The sequence below is a fragment of the Camelus dromedarius genome, chromosome 14 (genome assembly GCF_036321535.1).
Source record: "Camelus dromedarius isolate mCamDro1 chromosome 14, mCamDro1.pat, whole genome shotgun sequence".
Lineage (NCBI taxonomy): Eukaryota > Metazoa > Chordata > Mammalia > Artiodactyla > Camelidae > Camelus > Camelus dromedarius.
In genome coordinates this window covers 4,895,488-4,911,872 of record NC_087449.1, presented here as the reverse complement: position 1 = coordinate 4,911,872, position 16,385 = coordinate 4,895,488, and positions in this window count along the sequence as shown.

Genomic DNA, 16,385 nt, shown 5'->3' with positions numbered 1-16,385 from the left:
CCCTTAGCATTGTCAGATGGGATCAGTAAGGCTGATAGAGGTGAAACACGGTGAAACATACATGTAAGGACTATAAATGGAAGAGAAGGAAGAAATGAAGATTGGTTGGAGATTTTCAGATGATTCTCACCAAAATATTGTTGGGAGAATACATGAAGGAACCCAGGGTTTCTGCAAATTTGTCATGAGATGAGTTTTATCACAGGATATTAGGAAACGACAGATGTGTATTGCGGGCCCATTTGGGGTAAAAACAAGAGAAATCAGTAGGAAGATGAGGGTCTGTAATGCAAGGGGATCAGAGGTAGGGAGAAAGCAAGCTGAAAAGCATGAGACCTGGGAACTCTATTTGAGGTAAAGTCACTCTAAAGTATTGGATTTATTAGTGTATTTCCAAAATTGAACTTCTCGCCATCAAAAATGGAAACAGAACTGAGACACAAATGGTCAAAGGCACTGAGATACCTTATGTTGGGTCACCAATTAGGATTTTAAAATCAGGTCAGGATCACTCCTTTATCTTATGCAGTTTTTAAAAACATTTTTTTCAGAAATTATTAACTTACTCATGATCTGCCTTATTGAGAATGCTGATTTATAACAAGGCATGATATAAATTCTTAACCAATCTCTGCTCTTCATTCTCAATTAGGGGATTTAGATTTTGCAGAAGGTTCACTGGTAAAGGCAGCTCATTCATTTCTAAATCAAGTTTTTACTTTTTTGAGGTCATTGTGTCTCTGCAGCCCCTTGTCAGCTTCCTGCTGGGTTTCTGTCCAAGAACTTAATTGTTAATGGCTCCCAGCTGTGCCACAACCAGGCTTCTTTAACTCCTTCCTTCCTGGTGGCCAAGTGGTATTCTGTGCTTGGGAAGTCAAGTCCCCACAGTGGGCTTTTCAGAGAGATGAAGAATTAATTGCCAGGTAGGAAGATTTGATTGGAGAGAGCACACATGAATCTTAACCAACCCAAAGCTGTGTCATCTGTACAACTCTGTTCCCATCTCTTGGTTGCCATGGATAAGTGAACTTTCACCTTGAATCTTGAATAACAACGTCGAAGATCTCTTTCCTTGGCCTCTGATGCATTCTTGACAGACTTTTAAGAAATCATTTGTTTATTTACACGTTACTTCCTCCTTAAGGCTGTTATTGACAGTCAGTCCCTACTGTCAATGCTTCAACCTCACCTTCACTTCCTCATCTTGCCTTGATGAGCTATGATCTTTCATGATCTTCAGATCAAACCCCCAGTGAGTCCTGCTGTCAAGCCCTATCCATGTCAGCACACCAGGCAAGCTCAGTGCATCTTAGCACCTGTGAAAGCTATCCAATTTTCTTTTAATTTCTGCACACACTCGCTGCAAAGGAGTGTCTCTAGTCAACTGGGCGGAACTGGTGTCATTCTTCATTCTGTGCTTTTTGTCACAAGAAGCTTCTTTCTATTCTTTGAGTCCTGCTAGAGATTAAGACTTTTCCACTATCTCTATTTTGTGTTCTTCAGACTCCCTTAGGAATTTGTTTGCTCTCTGCTTACTTCCTACTTCCGGTTTTCCAAGATCTGAGGAGCCCCAGCTCTTCCTACTGCTTTTGTTGCAAGTCCTCAGTCATCCAGTATCAGTCATCAAACTTCAGTGCCTTGGACGCCTCTGCACAGCGCAGGTCACTCTCCCTTGCTAACCATACCACTGATGTGGTCCCAAAACCTCAGCTCACCACAGGCTCCCTTCCCTACCCAACCCATGGCCAGAATTAATACTCCGTGATAAGTCCACAGGATCATCTACTTCAAAAATGACCAGTGAGCAGCTTATGAGTTGGCTTCTTGGATAACAAACTCCCACAAACTCCCGTGTATTTTCCTTGTGACTTTGTCCACTTAAAATTTCTTAAACTCTTCTGATGATAGCTTCCCTTGAGGGATTCTCCTGATAATGGAGGAAGGAGAGCACTAATGATTTTGTCTATGATTATTCCAGGCCCTGCATGTGGTTCTTTACAAACTTTATCTCATTTAGTTAACTAATTTATTCGTTAATTCAACCAATAGTTATCACTGACAACAACTAGCGTCTGTTATTCTGGGTTGAGCACTGGACTATAACACTCCACCATACATTTTCTCATTTTATCGGCACATCACTCTGTGGGAGTAAACACCATGAGTATCCTCCACCTTATGGAGAAGAAGTGAGGCACAGGGAAGGGAGTAAGTTCTCCAAGGTCACCCAGGTAGAGAGATTCAAGTGAAGAGAGTGTATCTCCAGGGATCATGTGCTAAGGTAACAGCCATGATCAAGACAGTCATGGTTCCTTTCATCTGGAATTTAAACTCCAAGGGGAAGAGCCCACATTACAAAATATTTACACAAACAATTATTTAATTATATTGGTGGGCTCTAAAGACCAAGAATTAGCTCCCACAATGTGAGGACCTGACCTGGTCTAGGAGTTCAGAGAGTCTTCCTCAACCTGGTGACACACAGAGACCAGGAGGATGGGAGTGAGTGGGACTTGGGTGGTGATGGGGTGATCACTTCAGGCAGAAGAAACAGCCATGGGCACAGGCTCTAAATAGCAAAATGACTGGAGCCACAAAGGATGTCAGTGAAGATCAGTACTGGCTAAATATTTGTGACAAAAGGAAAGGGAGTGGTAGGAGGTAAGGCTGGGAGGTGAGCAGAGACCATATCTTGGGGGACCTTCAGGCCAAGGCAAAGCTTTTGGTCTAAGACTTGAAGTGCAATGGGAAACTTTGGAAGATTTTTAGTGGGAAAGTGACTTAGATTTACACTTGTCCCTCAGTATCTGCAACGAATTGGTTCCAGAATCCCCCGTGGACACCAAAACCCTTGGATGCTCAAGTCTCTTACATAAAACAGCTAATGCAGCCAGCCCTCTGTGTCTGTGGGTTCCGAGTAGTTGAATTTGATTGGCGGTTGGTTGAATCCGCCAATGCGGAACCCACAGATGCAGAGGGCGGACTGTACTTTAGGTAGAATATATTAGAGACAGTTGGATGCAGGTATGGTATATCAATTAGCACATTTTAATTGACCAGTGATATTTCATCGTAATGCCTATTTTACAGACGAAGAAGCTGAAGTTCAGAGAGGCTATAGCATTGGCCTAAGCTCATGTCAAAGTCAGGATTTGAATCCAGTTCTGTCTGACACTCACGTCCATGTTGCTTCCCACTCTATCAGTCTTTCACTGTGAGCACAGTTCCTCTCTCTTTACTGAATGTAACTTGAGGCTGGGTCTTAGATCTTTCCCAGGGCTTACACCTGGTAATTAGCACACTATGAATTTTAACTCCTGTCTCTGAGGCCAGATCTAGTGTTCTTTCCACATTGCACTGTCTCTTGCTATCAGCCAACATGTTTCAAAATGATCCCTCTTTATGATGAAAATGGAAACCATTAAGTCTTAAATGACAGTACAGTCATAAATGCAATGTATGAAAATACCTGCCCAATATACCTCACAGGATTGTTAGAGGCTGAGATAATGTGCATTAAAACACTTCATAAATTGCCAAGTACTACACACACAAAAAAGTAAGGCATTACTGATGTTTGTTATACAGGAAACCAGAGTGCCATGGCAACTCATCTAGTAGGAATGAAGCCTCAACCTCAAATAACTTTGATATCAGTTGCCAAAAGAACTCCCAGATTTTAAAAAGTGTCAGTGTGTTTCAAAGATTTTTGCAAATCAGTAAGCGGGCCAAAGAGAAACAGTTGACGTCCCTGTTTCTACCGCGCTATTACGTGGTTATGGAGCAGGAGAAACAGGGTTCTGCTGGATAATGTTAGTCAGAGTTCAATTGGATCATACTCAGTATAATTACTTGTCCAAGAGAAATTGGTGTGCCCTAGAATGTCGCCTGGTGTACCATTACTTGTTTTATGAGGCAAAGGCATTTTTTTTTAAATGCACCTGAAGGTGAGAATTTATCTTTGCAATTTAAATTCTCAAGGAGAATGAAACATGGGTACACAGACCCAAATCAATAGTCATCTTTCTTCCATTAAAGGACTTTTAGAGTCTTTTATAGGATTCTATTTCTGATCATTAGCCCCTTCCTAAAGATAATTTTGGTCTCACTTGGTGTTTGTTAAATGGCAGATCATGACCCATTGATGGGTTATGAAATCAATGTAATAGTCATAAACAGTATTTTTTAAAAATGAAATAGAAGAAAGAAAATATCCAAGCATGTTGTATATAGCAAGAGTATTGTTTTAAGATGCTTTTTTTTTTTTTTTTCTCAGCCATAAACCTGTATGCCTGTGTACTGGGTCATAGTAGAAAGTGTTTCTCTAACTGTAGATCACCATCAAAAATTGTCAGCAACACACTGATCTATTGGCTTCAGGAGGAAAGTTGGTGTCTTTACACTTTTATAGGCTGGACTTGTTCAGGCCTTAGCCCAACTTCTGGATGGATTCAATGAAGACTGTACTTGCTTCAATGTCAGTATTCCCTACCTGGTTTCTAAAAGCCAAGCTGCACCGCGTGGAGAGGGAGGTGAATGGGGAACCAGCACCACCAAGTAGCTGTTTTGGAAAAGAACCCTGAACTGCTGCTCCTCTGGGGGGACTGGGGATTTTCCAAGCAATAGCTAAGAATAGAACTTTTTGAATAATACATGTAGAGGATGGACTGTGTGCTGGGCTCTGGACTTACATGTTTGCTTTATCCATTCACTAACATGTAGGTACTCACAATGTGCCCAGCCCTGTTCTCAGGGCTCTGCAGAAACTAATTCACGTAACCTCTGAGGCAGGCACTATTGGTTGGCCCCCTTCTAAAGGAGAAGACATTAAGACCTGGAGTGGATAAGGAACACACAGGAAATGCTCTGCAGTGATGTGTTCCAGCTGCTTCGGGGCTTCTCCTTGGTACCCGCCAACATGCTCACTGACAAGGGGGGTCTTACCATTGATTCTAGTTCAACTCGCCCCCCTAAGCCAAGGCACTGTTTGTGTGTGTGTGTCCAACACGAAGGCGCTCATGAGTGGGAGTGGCGGGAAAGACAATGTGTAAGGACTTTACTGACACAGCCTCGAAGAAAGCCAACTTACTGGAAGGCTAAAATGCAGCGGCTTCCTATCCGTACCCTGGCCCCTGGTCCCCTGTCCTACATCCTGGTTAAAATAATAACAATAAAAAGGTGAGCCATAAACTCCCATACACACACACACACACACACACACACACACACACAAGAGTATCAGGGAAAGATTCAAAAGGTTAAAATCCTCCACCCTGGGGCAAAACTTGAACTGCTTGGGCTGGGAGTGAAGGGAATGTGAGAAGGGGTTTGAAGAGAGGGAGGGCTCACCTGCTGTAAAGGTTTTCATGAGGCCTCCTTAAGAGCAGAAGAGTGAGGGAGGAAGAACAAAGCCTTATGATTTGGGGACAAAGGGCTCCCTAGATTGGTCAAAGTGTTTCAGCGTGTTCTACAGAAAGAAAGCAGACAGAAGGTGAAAAGCACCACGGGCTTACAGGAGGGAGAAGCTATGGGGAACAGAAGTGCAATTAGGTTCATGGATGCGATGTTTATAATGTGGATATTACCAATTTATCCCTTGCATGCAAAAGTGTTACACAGTGTCCATTAGTAGAAGCCTCGGTGTACCCGGGTAGCGTTTGCAATTACACTGTAAGGGAAATGGAAGTCCCGGAGTGAGAGCAAATGGAGGCTTTTCCCCAGGTGGGAGCAGAGAAGAGAAACCTTTGGGTCCTACAGGCAAAGAACAGAGAGCAGGGTTCCTGGAGGCCCCACATTCCATTAAGTAAGTTGGTAAAAGTTGGTTATTGTTTCCGCATGTTCCTTAGTGTCTATCCGGGGATTTTTCCAGATGACAGCAGCTCAGACCTCAGTCCTGAGAGGGTGATGGGGGGACGGGGGGGAGTGGGGTTACGGCAGGAGGAGATGGGTACCTGTGATCACCCCATCACTCAAACAAAGTCAAGCAACTGGCTGCCTTCTAGAAAGCCTTCCAAGTCATCCTGGCCGGTAGTGAATTTCCCTTTTTCTGACTCCCTTTATGTTTGTCTATCTCACAGATACAATATGTTTTCACTCCATAGGTGAGTTTATTGGGTCAGTTTTTATCGCCCACCTTAGAGGGACAGCCCCTTGGAGGCAGGGGCTGCTATTTGTTTCACAGGATCCACAGCACTTTCTGTGTCTATTAAGCCCTCAGTAAATACAGACTGATCAAATGAGATGCACGGCCTCGCCAAGCTCTGAGCTAGAGGACCTGCGCACCCCTGGAGCTGTCGTTTCTGTTGCTTTGAAAGGCCTTCTGAACTTTCTTTTCGGTCGTGCCTGTCTCAGTCTTTGGGAATATATGTGAGAAGCCACCTCTCCACCACCCCAACTCTGATCCAAGTGGAATCAGGAGCCACAATGGGCAGTTTAAACACAGAAGACGTTGTCCCCAAACACAGATGCAGCCTCCTTGATATGATCGTCGACTCACTGTAATAGGGACTCCAGCCTCCTGCTCAGAAGCCAGCTCCAGATAACTGATCTCTCAAAGGCAGGCACTTTGCCTGTTTCTTTGGAAGTGTCACGCCCAGCGTCCCTGACATGCAGGACAACCTCTCAGAAGTGTGCCTACCACAGCTTACCATGCCCACAGTGTGGAAGGAAACAAGGGGACCCTCACCAGATGTCATAATTATGTAAGGAATAAAGATCAGAGACCCTGAGGCTCCTAAGAGGCATGGTACTTCCGTATAGGCCACCCACGAGTGGCTCAGCAGTGCGGCTGAAGGCTGACATCAGTACGCCACGGACCACTTTGTTACTTAGAGGTGACCAGGCGCATTAGGGGAGAGTGCAGAGAAATGTCATCAGTTCCCCGCTTAGCGCTGCTTCATACATACTGTTCTAGGGTGAACCGTCAGCTTTAGCTCCTGCAGGTTATCTGTGTGGATAATTTATGAAGATATCTGGCTTATAAAGGGGAGGTGGATTCTGGAGGCTTCCTCTGGTTTTGTTGCTAAAAACATTAGGATAATGGCCTTAACAGAAGGGAGTGAGGGAGAGGAGGGAGGGGGAAGGAGAGAGAGAAGGGAACGTGCTGATTCACCTCCACGGAGCTTGTTAGGATCCACGCCTTCTTCTCAGACAGCGTGGGCAGGATTCCAGAGCCACAGGTTCCTCCTTTTGGGTTTGGTAGTTGAGAACAACCTGGGACCCATGGTGTTGGATGTCAGACCCCGTGCTTTCCTTACTGAGCGCAGGGCGAACAGGCTCCCTGTGTCTCCGTGAACATGAAACTCACCTTCCTGCCGTCTCGCCCCAGCTTTCTCATTGTGTGGCCCGCATGTCTGTTAGTCCTTGCTACAAGGTTAGTTTGACCATTCTTTCTTCCTTTCATTCTTTCTTCCTTTCCTTTCTTTCTTTCTTTTTGATATCTCTTTGAGATAATAATTTGATTACCTTTGTATATATACCCAGAAACAGGGTTCCTGGGTCCTGGGGTAATTCTATTTTTAATTTTGTTTGAGGAAACTCCATACCATTTTCTATAGTGGTTGCACCAGTTTACATTTCCTGCCAGCTGTTTGCTTGTTCTTTCATTCATTCAACAATGATTTTTACTGAGTATCTATTTTACTGAGTATCTATTTTGTAAGCATCATGCTGCTGGGTGCTGAGGATGCCAAGGTAAACGCCATACATCCCCTGCTCTCAAGATGCCCCCAGAAAGACAGACATGTAAGCAGATAATTTCAGCATTATCTCAGTGTATTTTTTTGCCAGGTTGCCATGGGAACATATTGCGGAGGCCCTCACCCCAGTCTGGGGAGGCGGTGGCCAGGGGAGGAGCCCAGAGCAAGCAGTGCTCGTGCAGCGGAAGGTAATTAGGCACTAGCTTGGGAACTGGTGGGAGGAAGGGGAGACTGAGAAGGAGGAAGCTCCCAGCAGTTGTCAGCGTCTGTGAAGCCTGGAAGGGAAGAAAAGCATAGCCAGCCTGGGAAAATGCAAATAGTTCAATATGGCTGGAGCGTCAAGTGTCCAAGACCGGAGAGCCAGACAGAAGCCAGATCGCGAAGGGCATTTGAAGTCATAGTGAGGAGTTTGGACTTATCCTGAGGGCCATGGGGAACCACTGAAGGGTTTAGAGTGGGGAATTGACAGGACTGATTCGCATTTTATAAGGATAGCTCCAACTGCGGCATGGGGAGCAGATTGGGACCAGACCTGAGATGGGCTGGATGGCCATCACAGTAATCCAGAGGAGAATGTCGAGGGCCTGGCCTCAGGGAGTGGCAGGGGGAGGGAGAGGAATGGTCAGACACACCAGCATGTGGGGCAGATTGGATGTGGGTGTGAGTGAGGGAGGAGCCCAGGGCGACCCCAGGGGGGTCTGAGGATGGCGTCCTGCCAGCTTCCCTGCTGGGTGGGTGAGACAGGCAATTATCACATCCCATTTTATCTTTCCCTTTGCTCACGTTTTATTATTTTTTATTTCATTTGTCCTTCTTTCATAGGAGAAAATAACATTAATTCAACTCTTGGCTGGGATATTCTTTCTAACTTTGAAAACCAATCATAGCACATAAAGATGAGGTGGGCTAGTATAAAAGTTTGAAAAAATACTATTAATTTTTTCAGAGGGAAAAAAAAAAACCTATGCCATATGCAGAAAGTTTCCAATTAGGTTAATGTACCTTCAACTGTATTAGTAATTAAGTGCTTTGGGTATTAAAATACCTAATCTCACTGCAGGCTGTTTTTGATAAATCCTTTGACATTTCCCCAGCTGCGTCGGGGAGACAGAGCAGAGGAGGCCTCGCCTGGGATGACAGAGCTCTTGGCGGCTCTGTTAGCGGCTTTACTGTGTGACCTTGGTAAGGCTGCCTTAGACCCCCAGCCTTTAGTTACCCTGTCTGTAAAATGGCAAAAACAGGAACATGGCAGCATGACTGATCCTGGAAGGAACTTCCCGGCATGAGTTTGGAGCTCAGTGGGACAGAGCTTTCCTTGGAGGTGAGGTGGGGTGGGGGGTTCATTTGGGTTTGGTTGCTATGTGATTTACTCCACTTAGGGACATGTCCATTTGTAAGTAACTGACTACCTGATATTTCTGGCTTCAATGTTTTTGGAGGGCGTAACGTAACAAGAAATTGGCAGGTAGGCAGGCAATGCGGGGCAGCCGTACAAGATGAAGGAGACTGTGGTAGCTCCCCCACGTCATCAACGACCCAGCTCCCTTCTATCTTTCCACTCTGATGTTGTCAGCATCACTTATTGCCGGAGAGGAGCTGTATGTAGCTTCCGGCATCACATCTACATCCAGCAGGAAAGGAGAAGGGCTGGTGCTGGCTTCATTTCTCCCATTTGTCAGGAAGAAAACCACTGTCCCGGAAGCAGTGCCGTGACGGCCTTGCGCTCCCATCAGCACCACTGCGCCCACTCCCAGCCCTGCCCAGGTCCTAGGAGTGAAACTAGGAAAGAACCACGGAGCTTCTCCTGCTTCCACAGTGAAAGGGGAAAGGGGAGGGGGTGGTTGGTGGGAGTAGGTGCTGAGTGACCAGATCAACAGCGTCTGTCACACCTGCTAAACAGAGCACCATCAAAAGCGGGCGAGTGGATCATCCCTCCAGAAGAAGCAGCACTGAAGGTCAGGCTGTGCAGCTGAGACTTTGCAAAGGCAGCCCCTGCTGGGGACTGTGCTTCAGGCATGGTGGGAGCTTTTGAGTAATTTCTCTGGTCCAAATTTGTGAAAATCTGGCCCACCCCAGAAGGTAAATTATACAGAAATCTGATTTCTTTAGCTAGCAGGTAGACATAGCAATGAATACAAAGCACAAGTAAAGAAGGAAAAAGAGAGAGAGATGTATCCAGGAAGGTGGGATGGGAGCCAGTTCCTGAAGAAACCTAGTTTAGCTCAGCCCCTCCAATTTATTCATCGTGGGGTATGATGGGGAGAGACTGTGCCCGGGAAAGGAAAATCAAATTGCTGATTTGTGTGATGTCCTTGAAAAAATTCTGGCCCAGCGTCTGGGGGCACAGGAGTAAAAGGTCAGCACAGCTGAATGTGTTCCCAGTTCCTGCCCTGGTCGGTCCCTCGGATGTAGAGTGATGCTCTACCGCGTTCCTGGCGAGATCGTTTTTCCTCTCACAAGAGGACGGGGAGGGTGCAAGTGTGTTTTCTCCATCAAATTTGAATAAGGGCTCAATTTTCCTTTTCAGATTATCATTTGACAGGGTTTATTGTTCATGCTTATATGCCCCAGGCTGCCTATTAGGACATTAGGGAAAATCCACCCACCACTTTTTTTTTTAACCTGGGAACAAAATATGAAGAATTAGTTTCTATCCCTAGAGGCAAGAGGCAGCTTCCAGGTCTGACCACCCACCCGCACCCCCTTCCCTCCTTGACCTCTGATCCTTGCTGCGCTTGAACTGAGCTGAGGCTGGAAAGTCTTTCGAACTACAAGCCACCTTTCCTTTAAGCCTTTACCATTACGGAAGCCTCCGTAGTCAGTAAGACCCAAAAAGAAAAAAAAATCCTTTTTGAAAGGTCAGCTTTTTAAGCAAGACAGTCACTTCTCTTCTCTCCCGTGGAAAGTCTTCCCAGGTAGGGGCCGTGTGTGTTTTTCAGATGTCCCTGTCTCGCTCAGGATCGCAGGGGTGGGGCATGTAATTCTCACGGGCTGCAGTAACGCAGGGCCTCCTGACAGAGCTCGGTGAGGAGAAGCAGGCTCCTTCACTGGTGCAAGTGAACCGGCAAGTCAATTTCAGGCCACGGAGAATCGCCAGGGAGGCTCCGACCGCAGAGCCCAGCCTTGTCTGTGTGTTTTTGCATGCATTTGTGCCACCACTAATCTGTCTGTGCGCGGTGCAATAGCCCAGTTCCTTTACTCGAATTGACTGCATCCAGAGACAAGACGTGAGCTCACACACAGTTAGGACACATTTGTGAACCGTACAGTAAGGGAAATTAAGGTTGATAAGCACCGAATGTGTTTGCACATCACACTGCTAGCGCTTGCTCCAGTGGCTCCAAGCCATACGGATCCCACTCTGAGAAGCCATTTCAGAGACACTGTGATGCCCTTCGTGACGTTTACATATCAATTTTCCAAGAGTTTCATCAACTCCTGGCAATACATTGAAGGCCCTCATCATCAGAGTTGCGAAAATCTCTTTAATGGAAAAGGTTTTGCTTCCAGGATCCTTCTATTCTTCCCAGAGAAGACACTTCTGTATCCCAGAATCAAGGGTAGGACAGGAATTCTGAAGAGATTCTCCTTATGATGGGAAAGGGGCACTGGATGCTCATCAGCCCTCCTCTTGTGATTTCCTACGTCCAGGCTGAGGAAGGAGGGCGAGGTGGGAGCACAGTGCAGAGCCTTGGCAGGGCAGCGGTCTCTCACGTAATGAGTGGGTATACTTAGCTTCTATTCCTACTGAGCCATCCTGATGTGGTCATGGTAACACGCCTGATCTCCTCCAAGAACAGCACCATCTAAGGGTCTGAGACACAGCTGATTCGGAGAAGCCTTCAGGCTAGGGGAGCAGCCTCCCTGAATTGGTTCAGGGTGGATTGTTACCCTGCTCTGTAGTGAACAGAGGGACAAGTCTCTCTCTGTAGGATTTTCCAAATTTTCTTCCAATTCTTTTGACATAATAGTGTGGTCTTGGGGATTCCTACTCCTCACTCAACGCTATGTTTTCCACCTCAGGTACTCTTTATGTTTATTTAACTCAGGGAGTTAATATTGAACTGATATATACTTTAAAGTTGGGGAAACTGAGGGCTGAGACAAAAATTTCTATTCCAGTCATTGATCAGAGTTAAAAAAGAAAGCTCATGTTTGTATTTTAGACATTTTATTCTAGTTGCTCAGTCTGTTCTGAATTAGGAACATCATTTGGGAAGATGCAACTGCCCGCAGCTCAGCTCTGGACTGATCGGCCACCTGACTATACTGCCGTACCACGAGACCCCTTTTCTGTCCTCCCTGGGCCCCATGAGAGCCCCCCTGGGTTTTCTGCCGTCAGCACGCCCACATGGGCTGTTTGCCTGGCCGCTGAGGTTTGGGCGTTAGCTTGGGGGTGAAGAGCTGTCAGAAAGATTTTCTCTTAGCAAAGAAGACAAATTTTTTAGAGGCAGTTTTACAGGGTGTTTTTCTGGTAGACACAGCTCCCTTTCCTGCCCGGTTAAGGGTAAGAGAGGTCAAAGGAATCTCTGAAAAGAGCCAAAGCAGAGCTGACCTGGAGTAAGGGTGGCCCCAGGAGCCAGCCACTGAAGGCCGTGAACCTCAGCTCCAGATCCTAGGGCCTCAAGCACGGCCAGTGTGAGAAAAGGCAATGCCTGATTCAGGAAGGCGGGCTTGGGTCTTTGAGGGTGGGAGTGCCTCAGAGAGTCGGGGCTGAATTTTAAAAATGGCATCAGCAACTGTTGGTTAAAAATAAAAAATGCAAGTGAAAGAACACCATGGCTTCACGTGTGAATGTAATGACCTAGCCAGTCCCCCTCTGCTCCGTCATCTGCTCACTCACACATGGACCTTGCTTTTCACATCTTCTTACAGCAGCTCTACCAGTCAGGTGCCCTAATCTCTGCCTCAGTTTTCTGGTCTGTACAATGTGTTTATTGCTGATTCAATGAAAAAAAATCTATATATTGATCACTGTGCCTCGTTCTAGAAGAGAAGCAGACAGTGCATGTTGGCCATTGTGATTATTTTAGTTCATATTATTTTTTAAGCCATGGGTTCTCAAACTTGGCTGCACTTTGGAATCACCCAGAGTTTTTAAAATGCTGATGCCCGGGTAGCATTCCTAAAGATTCTGACTTCTTTGATGTGGGGTGTGGCCTAGACACTAGGACTTTTTTTTAAAGCTCCCAGGGGATTATAACATGCAGGGAAGTCTGAGAACCATTGCCCTGGGGCCCCTCAGCATCCCTCCTCAGAGACTAAGTCTCACAAGGAGGCGGTCCCTTGTGCTGGGCAGAGGGCGGGGGCCTTGCGCAGCGTCCGACTAGCTGTAGATCTTGGGGAAACATTCTCTTTGCTCAAGTGTGCTCCCTGGATCAGCAGCACCTGAAATTATTTGGACGCAGGTTAAGCTTTCATGTCCCACCTCAGCCTTACTGACGCAGAGTCTGCATTTTAACAAGGTCGCCGCGTGATCTGCACACACATTCAAGTTTGAGAAAGCATGCTCCAGCTCACACTTTTTCTCTCTCTCTTTCATCTCCCCCTTGCTTTGGTTTCTTTTATTCACCATGGAAAATAGGGTTCCGAAATATCCTCTCAAAAAAGCTCCCGGTCTTTATTTCAATAATCTTCTCAGATTCAAGTCTCCTTGGAGTTCATTTTTTTCAGCTGCCAGACGTAGTTTGGGTTTTTAATACCTGTCTCCACTCATAAGCACCCACTTCATGCCTGCTGATAGATCTGTCCTGGGCCCCTTACGTAGCTTCTAAAAATATTCCTTCTAGGACTGGTGCAAATGCCCCGATCTGGCCAGCTTTGGCCAACTGTTGAGACGGGGTGGACATTTGATAGAGGATCTTTGGTCCATCACAGCTGTGAGACCAAATTTAGAGGATGATTATTATTTACTAAAAGTTCAGAAAGGAAATAAAATCCTCCATTAGAACCTAGTCATTAAGGTTAACAGTAAACCATAAAATGAATGGAATGTTGGCCCTGTGAACAGGTTCCCAAAAGAGACAATGCTAATGTTTTTAACTAAAACTGGGGAGATGGTGAGACAGGGCAGGGCTTTGGAAAGAAAGGAAGAAAGGAGAGTGAATGATTTAGAAAAGAGAATAAACTGCAACAGGAATTTAGCTTCTGTGACATTAGCCCTTCTCCCCCTCTCCTCCCTCCCTCCTTCCCTCCCTCCTCATCTACCCTGATTCAAAAAGAAAGCAATATTTCGGCAGGAGTTTTAAAAGATTCATATTGAGATAGAAATAACACAAGAATTCTATCGCTGTCTTCACTTTTTTTCCTCTCTTATTCTTCTAGAGACACAACGTCCTCTTTATGATGCTTTTATGTCTATAAACGATTTAGGGAAAGACACTGAAACCAAATCTGTAAACGTGCAAGGCTCCTGGATCGGCAGGGAGGAGGGCAGGGTGAGGGGGAGACACAAATTGCAAAGAGCAGAATAATCAGCTACAGAGGGACTTTGATCTTCTGGAGACCTAAGCTAATAGATGTTAAGTGCAGTTCAGTGGAAGTAATAACCCATGAAGAAAACAAAATCTGCAAAATGATAAAATGCCGCAGTCTACTGATCAAGGAAGACATTGGAAAATTACTATGAAAGCATCCTTAACCCAGCAGATCCAAGGTGAAGAAAGGACTCTGTCTGCCAACCAGCAGCCAGACATTCCAGGCAGACTCCGCCGTCTCCCATTCTGCGGCCAGATTAACACTGTGTGGAACCTGGTGCTTTCTCACTGAAAAGGCATGAGCTGGCACCAGCGCAGCCCTGGGCTTCAGGATCTCTCCAGCGACTCCCCCGTGAGTCAGCTCGCCCTGGCCACGTGCTCTGTGGGGGCGTTGTTACTGGTAATCAATTAGTCCAAGTAAAGAATCTTTGGGTCATCTCCAAATGAAGTGCCAGTCATTTGTGTTTTTTTATTGTTGTTGTTTTGTTTTGCTTTTTGACATCAGCGCAGAGCTAAGACAAAGTAGACATCCTTCTAGAAATTAAAATCTTACCAAGGAAACCATTTAAGCAGAAATTGGGAAATTATAGAAGTTTAAATCCAACTGAAAAAAATCCAGAAACTTTACAGACGGGAACTTCTTAGCACAATTTATTTATACAATATTTTATTATGGGTATCCATTTATTGAACAATGACTACATTACACACATTGTGTAAAGGAGGGCAGAATTAATTTAATCTGTCTATAGACTGAACTGAAATTTTTATTATCCAAAGAAAATCTAAAACTTGAAGCAGTTAGATATATTTAGTCTGAACAGATTCTTTATTATGAAGAGATTTTTTTTTTCAACCACCACCACCAAAAAATAACAACAACTAAAAGGCACCAGAGAATGTGAGTTAAAATTTAGGAAACTGGGAGAAAATGGAGAATGCATTTTAAAGCCACACCTTCCCACAGTTCGTGTAATGGCTAATTAAGCATATGGAATACATTATCTGAACCAAGTTAGAAAGGTGTTTGGCTAGGGTGGGAGAAAAGAAATGAAAATAAAGGGAAGTTACACGGTTGTAATCCAGACATGATGTGGACAAGCTCTGCTGGGCCAAGCATAGGTTCATCTTTGAAAAAATCACATTAGAACACTTAAAACCAATAATCTTGCTTATAGGATTCTTCTCATCAAGAGAAAAACTGAAGTTGGCAAACCTCAGATAACAATCCATTTGTGTCTGCAGGGAATGATTCCAGGATCCCCTTTGGATACCGAAATCCTCAGATGCACAAGTCCCTTATATAAAACGGCATGGTACTTACATATAACCTCCCATGTATTGGAAATCATCTCTAGATTACTTATAATATCTAATACAATGTAAATGCTATGTAAATAGTTGTAAATACAATGTAAATGCTATGTAAATAGTTGCTGGTGTGCAGCAAATTCAAGTTTCGCTTTGTGGAACTTTCTGGAAATTTTATTTTTCAAGTATTGTCTAACCACAGTTGGTTGAATCCATGGATGTGGAACTCAAGGTTTCACAGGACCAACTGTATACACTAGTGTCAATAGCCAAAAAGAAAAGAATAATCACAGCGCCAGTTTGTTCCAATGCGTTTAAACCCTCCGGACTGCTTCCTCGCGTCAGACAGGACTTCGGTTAGCCTCAGCATGTACCTTGATAACCACGGTGCTGCCTGTCAATGGAGATGCTGACAAAGCAACTGGCCCTTTAAAACATTTTATCTGTGGGGAAAACTGCGACTGGGCTCACGTGATGCTATAGGAACTTGGTGGAAAATGAAGCCTCCAAGCCTTCCAATAATTGTTGGAGTGTATATTTCGTGTAATATGTATATACTGGGTTTTGAAACCCCAAGTTGAATCCTTGTTTCGAAGTCCCGTGGTGTGGGCCCAGCTCCCACTGCAGACTGTCGGGTGGTTAAGGTGTGAACTCACCGCCTCGGAGTTACCAGTCCCTTCCTCAGCCCCCACGTCCTGCTGCCTCCACCGACTCCCATCCTTATCTCTTACATGCATATAACAGTTTAGACTAAGCATGCTGAGTGGATTAACTAATGATTGCAAACCACTTTGGAAACAGAAAATCACCCAAACGTGTGCAGAATTGCTAATGATTAGACAATAGACTGTCCTAAATTTTACTTTTCACTCAAAGAAACCTTTTCTTGATGATGAAAGTT